This window comes from Orcinus orca, chromosome 2 (assembly GCF_937001465.1).
Source record: "Orcinus orca chromosome 2, mOrcOrc1.1, whole genome shotgun sequence".
In the NCBI taxonomy this organism is placed as follows: Eukaryota; Metazoa; Chordata; class Mammalia; order Artiodactyla; family Delphinidae; genus Orcinus; species Orcinus orca.
In genome coordinates this window covers 7,314,548-7,324,449 of record NC_064560.1, presented here as the reverse complement: position 1 = coordinate 7,324,449, position 9,902 = coordinate 7,314,548, and positions in this window count along the sequence as shown.

Below are 9,902 nucleotides of genomic sequence, written 5' to 3'. Positions count from 1 at the left end.
AATAAAAACGTGAGGAGTTATTTTATAATAGAGCCGCAGGGAAAGTCTCTCAACACACCAAAATAATCTAAATAAAGTTGTTTCATGGATGAAAGGATTCTCCTTTGAGCCAATAGGACTGTTTACTTTTTTCATGGCTCTGAATTCCAGAACTATGAAATAACTCAGCCCTTTAACTTTCTTCCAAGCATATTTATTACTTTTTAAGTTTCCCTCCCCCAGTCTTCTCATTAATTAGTAAAAATTGCAAAGCCCTGGAAGGATCTGCAGATGGAAGGATATTTGGAATCCGTCTGGCCAGAGAGCTCTCAGCATAGCATAAACAATCATCTGTCTTCAATAGTACAAACTATGCTCTATTTAGAGAAAAAAGGCTGAGCTCCGTAGATTCTTGAGTTTCTTCTCTTCAGTGCAAGTCTGTGATTTGCTGAATTTGTTCTTACTGGCTTTTTCCCAGCAAAGCTAGAATAAAATGACAACAGTCCAACTGTAGTAGACATCTGTTGATGTTGCTGCCTGGCATTCACTCACACTTTCTAATAAGTGTGTCCTGATTTCCTCTTTCAAGTCATCCTTTCCACCTCCTAATGAATTGTGGTTCCTATGAAACCACCTCAGTACACACACACACACACACACACACACAAACACACACACACCCCCCCTCACCGCTCCAGGGGTGGTCACGTGACCCGGGGCTGCGCCCATCAGTCTGCTGCATTTCCCTGTGATTGGTGCAGAGTGGTCATGTGACCCAATCTGGGCTAATGAGAGATTTTCTCTGCGCTTCCAGGAATAGGCTTCTATTCTTACCCACTGGTCCCAAATCCTGAGACAACTGTGGAGTGAGGGTTGGGCTGCTGCTGTCACAGGCAGCTGGGACAGAAGCCCACACAAAGTAAGGAAGAGCCAAGAGGTGGACTGATACTGAGTCCTGATGATATCATTAGAGCCCCTGATCCAGCCATGCCTGAAGCGAGCGTAACCGTGGACTTTTGGGCCTAAGTGAGCAATTATATTTCTTTTTCTTTTTAAAAATACAGCCAAGACTTCCCTGGTGGTCCAGTGGTTAAGAATCCGTGGTTCCAGGGCAGGGGGCATGAGTTTGATCCCTGTTTTGGGAACTAAGATCCCACATGCTGTGTGGTGCAAAAAAAAAAAAAAAAATACAGCCAGGGTTCAAATCCTGCTCTGCCATGTAGGAACTCTGTGAGCCTCAGTTTCCTCATCAACGCTAATAAATGCAATAGTTTATGTTTCTGTGGGGCTGCTGTGAAGATCAAATGAGGTGACGGATATAAGAATACCACATGACTCACTATTAATATGAGATGGGGCGGCTCTTGTCTGCCCAGCCAGCAGCCACCCACCCCCTTCTGGTAAGAGCTGCTATCCCCTGGCCACAGGGTTAACCCAGGCAAGAGGGTATAACCTAATTCAGGCTAGAGTGAGGAGGTTGGGACGTTTCAGCTTGGTTGGTGGATGTCCTACAGTCTTGAACCCCTCAGGATGGAGCCCCAGAGCTAGCGATAGTCACATCACATGAGATAGCTCAAGAGAATGAACCCAGCACACGGTGAGATGCAAAGGCAAAAGGAAGAGAAAGGGCTCTGATACCTTGTGTCCCAGAGTCCTGCAACTTCTCTTTACTCAGTTGTTGTTTATTGTTTATTTCCCCATTCCTCTGCCATCTGCCTGATAGCTTAGGTTGCCGCCTAACTTCTTCCAGCTCAGGGAATGCCCTTCAGATAACTGTAGATGCAGGGGAGCCCAGAAAGATGGGAGGAGTCATCTTAACCACTTCAAAATCTCGCTCCCGCCACCCCTGGGTCCATGGAGAATATTCCTCATGAGTAAAACCTGCAATTCACTAAGCTACCCAAGATCAGGGATACTGGGACCTTGACCAGAAATTTGCTTTATTCCCTGTCTACGTGGTGCCAGAAAGTTCTAGGTGCTTTTCCCAGTCTGCTTGTTGGAAACCTAAGTAGCTACAGCAAAAGAGGAGGTGTATTGGATCGCATGCTTTTGTAAAGCTGTAGTTCTCGAACTTTGATGTGTACGCAATCACCTGGAGAGTGTGGCACGAATACGGAGGGTCCAACCCCTTCCCACTTCAACACCCCTAGGCCTCTGGATTCTTCATTGGCGCTTCCAGTGATGCTGACACACACTCAAGCTTGAGGATCACCGTTGTAAAGGATGAAAGTTTGGTCTGGTGCTCAGACAGCATCACCAGGGTCCTCTCTTCCTCTCAGTCTCTCCGTTTGTCTGTTTCTGTCTGTGTGTCGCTTCCCAGGCTCCTCCTTCACTGCACAGACAGGAGCTCTGGGGCCACATCCTTTCAGCTCATGTTTCAAAGGGGGACAAGAAGCGTTTCAGGCCCTGCATTCATAATGCAGTCAGCCCTCCGTATCCGTGGATTCAACCGACTGCAGATTGAATTTCAGAAACCTTTTTATATAAGGGACATGAGTATCTGTGGGGATCAGGGGTGTCCTGGAACCAGTCCCCCTGTGGATACTGAGGGACGACTATGTAGAGTTCTAAGGGAAGCTTCCTATTGCTCTATCTTGGGTCATGTGCACATGCCTGTCAGGGAATGGGGACACTGATCTTCCAGACCTACATCACTGCCCATCCTGTGAGCCACTGGAGGGATGGGGTGCTGCAGTTGGAAGCCTCAGCAGAACCTCAGAGAATGGGGAAGGTGCAGTTCCCCAAGGGAAGGAAGGATGCTGGTTACACTGCTGTTCAAAATACAGACTCCAAGTAGACAATTCTTCAGAGCCACAGGACTGAAAATACCTACCGCTTATTTAGTGGCTAGCCTGTGCCAGCAGCTTCATGTATGTTACATGTAACATGGGATGACATTCAAAATAGTTAACAGCCTGTATGGTACAGGCCACCAACGAATCAGATTGTGGAGGGTCCCAGAGGTCCCTGGAGTACAGGCATTAACTCTTTACTTCCTGGAGCATGCAGAGTTCAGGGGTCGGGGGAGAGGAGTGATGTGGGAAATGGATGCCACTCAAGGGCTTGGGGAGCAGTTATTTACCAGTTGAAACAAAGGTGTTTTAATATTTTAACAGCCAATAGTTATTTATTTATTTTTATTGACGTATAGTTGATTTACAATGTTATACCAATCTCTGCTGCACAGCAAAGTGACTCAATTTTACACATATATACAATTTTTAAAAAAATATTCTTTTCCATGATGGTTTATCCCAGAAGATTGGATATATCCCCTGTGCTATACAGTAGGACCTTGTTGTTTATCCATTCTAAATGTAATGGTGTGCATCGACCAACCTCAAATTCTCAGTCTATCCCTCTCCCTCCCTGCCAGTCCTTGGCAACCTCCAGTCTCTTCTCTATGTCTGTGAGTCTGTTTCTGTTTTGTAGATAGGTTCACTTGTGTCATATTTTAGATTCGACATATAAATGATATCATATGGTATTTGTCTTTCTCTTTCTGACTTAGTTCATTTCGTATGAAAACCTCTAGTTGCATCCATGTTGCTGCAAATGGCATTATTTTGCTCTTTTTTATGGCTGAGTAGTATTCCATTGTGTATGTGTACCACATCTTTTTCATCCATTCATCCGTTGATGGACATTTAGGTTGTTTCCATGCCTTGGCTATTGTGAATAGTGCTGCTATGAACATAGGGGTGCATGTATCTTTCTGAATTATAGTTTTGTCCAGGTATATGCCCAGGAGTGGGATTGCAAGATCATGTGGTCTATTTTTCGTTTTCTGAGGACCCTCCATGCTGTTTTCCACAGTGGCTGCACCAACTTACATTCCCACCAGCAGTGCAGGAGGGTTCCCTTTTCTCCACACCCTCTCCAGCATTTTTAACGGCCAATATTGTTCTTACGGATGCATACCTGCTGAATATTTTCAGCCCTGAATATCATCTTAACAACCACACTTCTAAAGTATAGGTACATCCCAGATGTATGCTGTAATATGCTAGAGGTATGTAAAGCCTCTCTCTGGATCATCAGTTTCACTCAAAGATTTGGGAAGAAAAACATTATTTGTACATTAAAACAAGTCTGATTACACTGCGGAAGGGTAAGTAGAACAGACCTAAATGTTTAGGATGAGCACGGAATGTCAAGGAAGTTTGGAAGCAGGGACCCTGACATAGAGCTACCCTGTAGACAAGGTTGAAAAGCACTGTCAGGGAAACCACAATGTTGATACTTGTGTCCCCATTATGCAGAAGGGTCCCTGGAGGGTTGAAGACTTTGACTAAAGGTGCATGCTTTTAGGTGGGGTAAGAGTCACACCATCTTCCTGGGTCAGACCCCAGCTCTCTCAGCAATACCATGATGGCTTCCTTCAAGTTTGCTCCTTGCTGGTGTTTTTTTTTTTTTTTTTTTTTTTTAATTTAAGTGTAAGTGGAAAGAACAGCTAGTTATTGAATAGCTATCCTTAGTGATGGGACTAACAGAAGAGAACTTTGGGTAAAGAAGACATAGTATGGTTTTACAAAGGAATGAGTGATTATTACTCTTAGCTAGGGAAGAACATTTCAAAGACACACCATTGTGTGCTTCAAGGTTTAGAGAGCCTGAGGTCAAGAAAACCATTTATCACGTGGTGGAAATTTCAGAACCAGCAGCATAGAAAAGTCTGACACAATCTTTATGGCTGTAATTCAACATGCTGGTCCAAACTTTCAAGTTACATAATGACTGCAAAAATATTTGAATTAAAATAAACTGTCAAACTACTGGGGAATGGAAGGGGTAAGATTAGTTGCCTATACTGATTGCTATGGACTGAATGTTTATATCTTCCTTCCCCCACCCCTCCAAATTCATATGTTGAAATCCTAGTTCCCAATGTGATGGTATAAGAGGTGGGGTCTTTGGGGGTGATTAGGGTCATGAGGGTGGAACCCTCATGAATGGGATTAGTGCCCTTATAAAAGAGACCCCAGAGAGCTCTCTAGCCCCTTCTGCATGTGAGGACACAGTGAGAAGATGGTCATCGATGAACCAGGAAGTGGGCTGTCACCAGACACTGAATCGGTTAGCACCTTGATCTTGGACTTCCCAGCCTCCAGAACTGTGAGAAATAAATGTTTTTTGTTTAAGCCCTCAAGTCTATGGTAGTTTGTTACAGCAGCCTGAACAGACTAAGATCCTGATCAACTGAGGATTATTATATATCCTGCACATAGATTTGTGTTACAGATCGTGAATAAGTGACGAGAGAGAATCACGACTCTTCAGCTACTTTTATATCTAATTCTACTCCACATGCACTCTATAAACATGGGTTGAATGAATGAATGAATAATGTTATTTAAAGAAGAATATTTCCAACCAGAAATAGACTCACAGACATAGAAAACAAACTTATGGTTATCAAGGGGAAAGCGGGAGGAGGCATAAATTAGAAGTTTGGGATTAACATATGTGTACTGCTATATATAAAATAGATAATCAACAAAGACCTACTGTATAGCACAGGGACCTATACTCAATATTGTATAATAATCTATAAGGGAAAAGAATCTGAAAAGGAATATATATATATATATATATATATATAAAATACATATGTGTATAACAGAATCACTTTGCTGTACACCTGAAACTAACACAACATTGTAAATCAACTATACTTCAAAAAAAAGGCATAGCAAATATCACTTCATATACGTTTCCCAACTCTTTTCTTCCTGGGAGTCAAATTAAATGCATTTATGATCTTAAAAAAAAAGAATGTTTCTGCCCAACTCTTTATTTGCATAAAACCAATGCTCCAGGAGGCCACACACACCTGAAGCCCTGCAGGGCACACTACCAGATGTCCCTGGAAGACAATGCAAGTGGGAGAGAGACTGTGCCGAGAGGATTTCATCCATACCTGGTGAACAAGAGAAGGAGAGTTTTTGCTGGAAACTGGGGCACCAGTTTTTTATCTGGGTTCCATATTGGTTCACAAAATTTGTAATACCTCATCTCTGTCTAGTACATCTCCATTTGTAAAGTGCTGTCTTGTGTGATTTCACATGACTCCCTCAATAATTGTGTATGGTGGGCAAAGCCGGTATCCCCACGTCCTGGAAAAATGCACTGCTTTCCCCTACTCACCCTCACCATGCTTCTGACACTCGACTTTTTCCCCACACTGAACAATTCTCCAGTGCCAGCTGGGTGTCCACAATTCAATTCAATCCTGATATTAACCAGAATTAGCACTGACCCCTCAGGTTAAAGGCTCAGCCCCACAGGACTGCCCCCCACTTCAGACACCAGCCGCAAGCAGTGCGTCCCAAGGTTCCCCATGACTGCTGTGCAACTTGGCTACAAATCAGAGGCTCCCACAACCCCCTCCTTGGGTTCACTAATTTGTTAGTGTCCCCCAGAAACTAGGAAAACAGTCCACTTACTACTGCTGATATATTACAAAGGATATAGAAAAGGATACACCCGACCAGATGAAGATGTACATAGGGTAAGGTCTGGAAGGGTCCTGGGTGCAGGAGCTTCTGTTCCCATGGTTACGGTGTGTAGATGTGTTCACTACCCCAAAAGCTTTCCAAAACCCCCACTTTGGCATGTTTATGGAGGCTTCCTCATACAGGCATGATTATGAACTCCATTTCCAGCCCCTCTCCCCTCTCTGAAGGACGGAGGATGGGCCTGAATGTGTCAAGCTTCTGATCATGCCTTAGTCTTTCTGGTGACCAGTCCCCATCCAGGAGCTCACAAAGAGCCACCTCATTAGAACAAAAGACACTCCTATCACCCAGGAAATTCCAAAGGATTTAGGAACTCTGTCAGATGCTCTTATCACTTAGGAATTACAAGGCTTTAGGAGCTCTGTGTGGAGCACCCAGGTCAAAGATCAACTAAGATTCTCCCCGGACCCCTGTTTACAGGGATCTTAGGAGCTCTGTATCAGGAACCAGGGACACAGATGGATATACATATATATTTCTCTCTTCTTATTTCACACCCTCATTTCCCACACGAAGAATATAAACCCCACTGTCACACAGCTGTAAAGAAATGCAAGGCCAGACCCTCTGCTCACTAGTCATTAAAGGAACACTTCCCACTTTGCTCCATCCATCCCTCAGAGTTCAGGCAGAGGGATCAGAAAATATAGGTGGTCTTTTGTCAGGGATCAAAAAGCAGGGGAGGAGGAGAGCTTTGGCCAGATACCCAAGTTGCACCAGCACAAACACTGTCTTGGGGCTTCCGTAAGAATTCTGGAGGTGACTTCTGAGTTCTGGGTCCCATAACCTGACCAATCTCACTTCCAGAAATTATTCTAAGCCACGACATTTGTGGAAGCTGGAACTACGTCTGTAAGAAATCACACCCCTCAGCGGTGACACCCAACAACTCTTTTGGTTTCCTGTAGAACCTTCCAGAATAAATGGAAATTTGAAGGCAGATTTTTTTTTCTTTCTTTTTTTTTTTCTTTAGTAAACCTAAATTTTTCTAGTCCCAGCTGAAGCTGAAACTGCAGTAAGGAAGTTTAGACTCAAGGTCAGAAACTCAACCTCTTTTCCTAAAGTTTGACTTGCCATAGAGTACTATTTGTAAATTGCTCAAATGAACTTAAAACATTGTGTCAATTCATCCTGGGGGAAAAAGTGCTAAACTGAAGTTACTTAGTGCCACCTAGAGAATGGGAGGGGGGGTGGAAGGAAGCCAGCCGCTGCCAGCTGTCCAGCCCTCTCCTGGGCCCCTCAGCATACAGGGTCCTGACTAAGCACATCTCTTAAAGCAACATCATTTTTGAATATTAATTGTGGAAGCTCTTCTAATCACAGTAGTTCCATGGAACTCATTGTTTTTCAGGAATTTCCCTCACAGAAGCTTTATGCTCAAAAAAGCCTGGCAAAGCTTGCTGGAGAGGATTAAGGAGTTCCCTGGGCCAGCATATAGTTCTCATTATTCAGGCTGCGTTACCCCTAAAAGGAGTTTTTAAAAATGTCCTTCCACGAACCCTTGTCAACATCATTTTAGAAAGGCAATGATGTCTGATGGAAAAGAGTCCAAGAGCCACCTTCCAATCCCACATAATTATGTGAACCTGACCAAGTCCACACTTTTATGGGCTTTATTTTCTCCTTAACAAGGAGCAGCCCTTCACAACCTCACAGCCCGCCATGCTTCTAGATCAAATGAGGGAGGGAGCAGGGAAAGCATGCCGAGCTCTTTCCAATGACAGAAGGGTCAACGTTGTTGTTATTTGGAAAGAGATAATTATAAAGATCAGTATTTATCTTTTCCCTTCAACAGAACCCAGGCAGTTCTGTGCAAATAAAAACCCAACACAACCAAGAGAATTCTGTCACCAGCACACAGTGATCGCTCAGCAAATATTTACGGTTTGTGGGCTAACCTCACCAGGTGATTTCAAGTCTGCCTGGAGCACACGGGAAAATTCAGCAAGAGAAGGGAGAGGTGCGGCAGGGGAGGGGCAGGTTCTAATGAAAGTGCTACCCAGAGCCCTTCTCGCTCATTTGCCGCCTCCTTCTGCCTAGAAATACTTCTCTGCCCAATTTTGGCTCCTGCAGAGAGTGGGCTAGAACTACTCCTAGAGCATAAGGGCCCAGTAACCTATACACACACGCGTGCACACACAAACACGCATAAACACATCCACAAAGACGCATACATACACACACGTACACACAAACATATATACACATACACAGACTTACACAGGCATATGCATAAACACACACACGCATATACAAATATACAAACACAGATGCACACATAAACACACACGTATACACACACGTATACAAATATACAAACACACAGACAACTCATAAACACAGATGCACACATATAAACACACACGTATACACTCAAACACAGATGCACACATATAAACACACACATATACAAATATACAAACACTCATAAACACAGAGGCACACATATAAACACGTATACACACATATACAAATATACAAACACATATAAACACAGATACACACATATAAACACACAGACATATGCACACAGACATATACACACATACATAACAGGCACACATACACAAACACATACACACACATAGACAAACACATATACACACAAAAGCACATGAACACATATACACACATACACAAATGCACACGAACACACATACACATATACACACACACAGATGCACACATACATAAATCAGACACACATGCAAACACACACAAGCACCCACACATACACATAAACACATACAAACACAGGGATATGCACATATTCACAAACACCTATGCGCACATGAGCACACACGCATGCATGTACATACACAAGCAAACACACATACACATCACACACCACCGACCAAAAGCGAACTGAGCCACAGAAGAGAGTAAAGCTGAGGAAGAGATGCCCAGGCAGCTCTGCCTCCCCTCGTCCTGCCGATCTCTCTGACCTTCGTATCAGCATATCTGCTGTTTTCTTCAAGGTCTCTTGTGTCAGGGCTTCCAGAAAGAGAAGGGGGTTACTGGGAATTCGAGTGTTAGTTTAAGCGATACCCCAAGTACCTTTACCAGGAATTGATAACCGGAGCTTCCTTTCTCCAGACGTGGCTGCGGGTCTGAGCGCCCCCCTCCACCCATCTTCCTGCTGCTCCCAGGCTCGGGGCGCTGCTGACCTCCAGACGCTCGGCTTCACCAGCGCCCTCGCCTCTTTCTCTCGGTGGTCTTCACTTGCCTGCCCTTCTAAGGAAGAAGAGACGCGCTTACAGGGAAGGCGGCGGTTCTAGGCTTTAATCTAGGAAACCAAGGGACCCAGGTGTAGTAGCTGAATGGCAAGCTTGCTTTCTTTTCGTGGGAAACTTAGTCATCCATTCAAACCAACAGTGACGGAGCACCTACTGTGCGCCTGCCGCT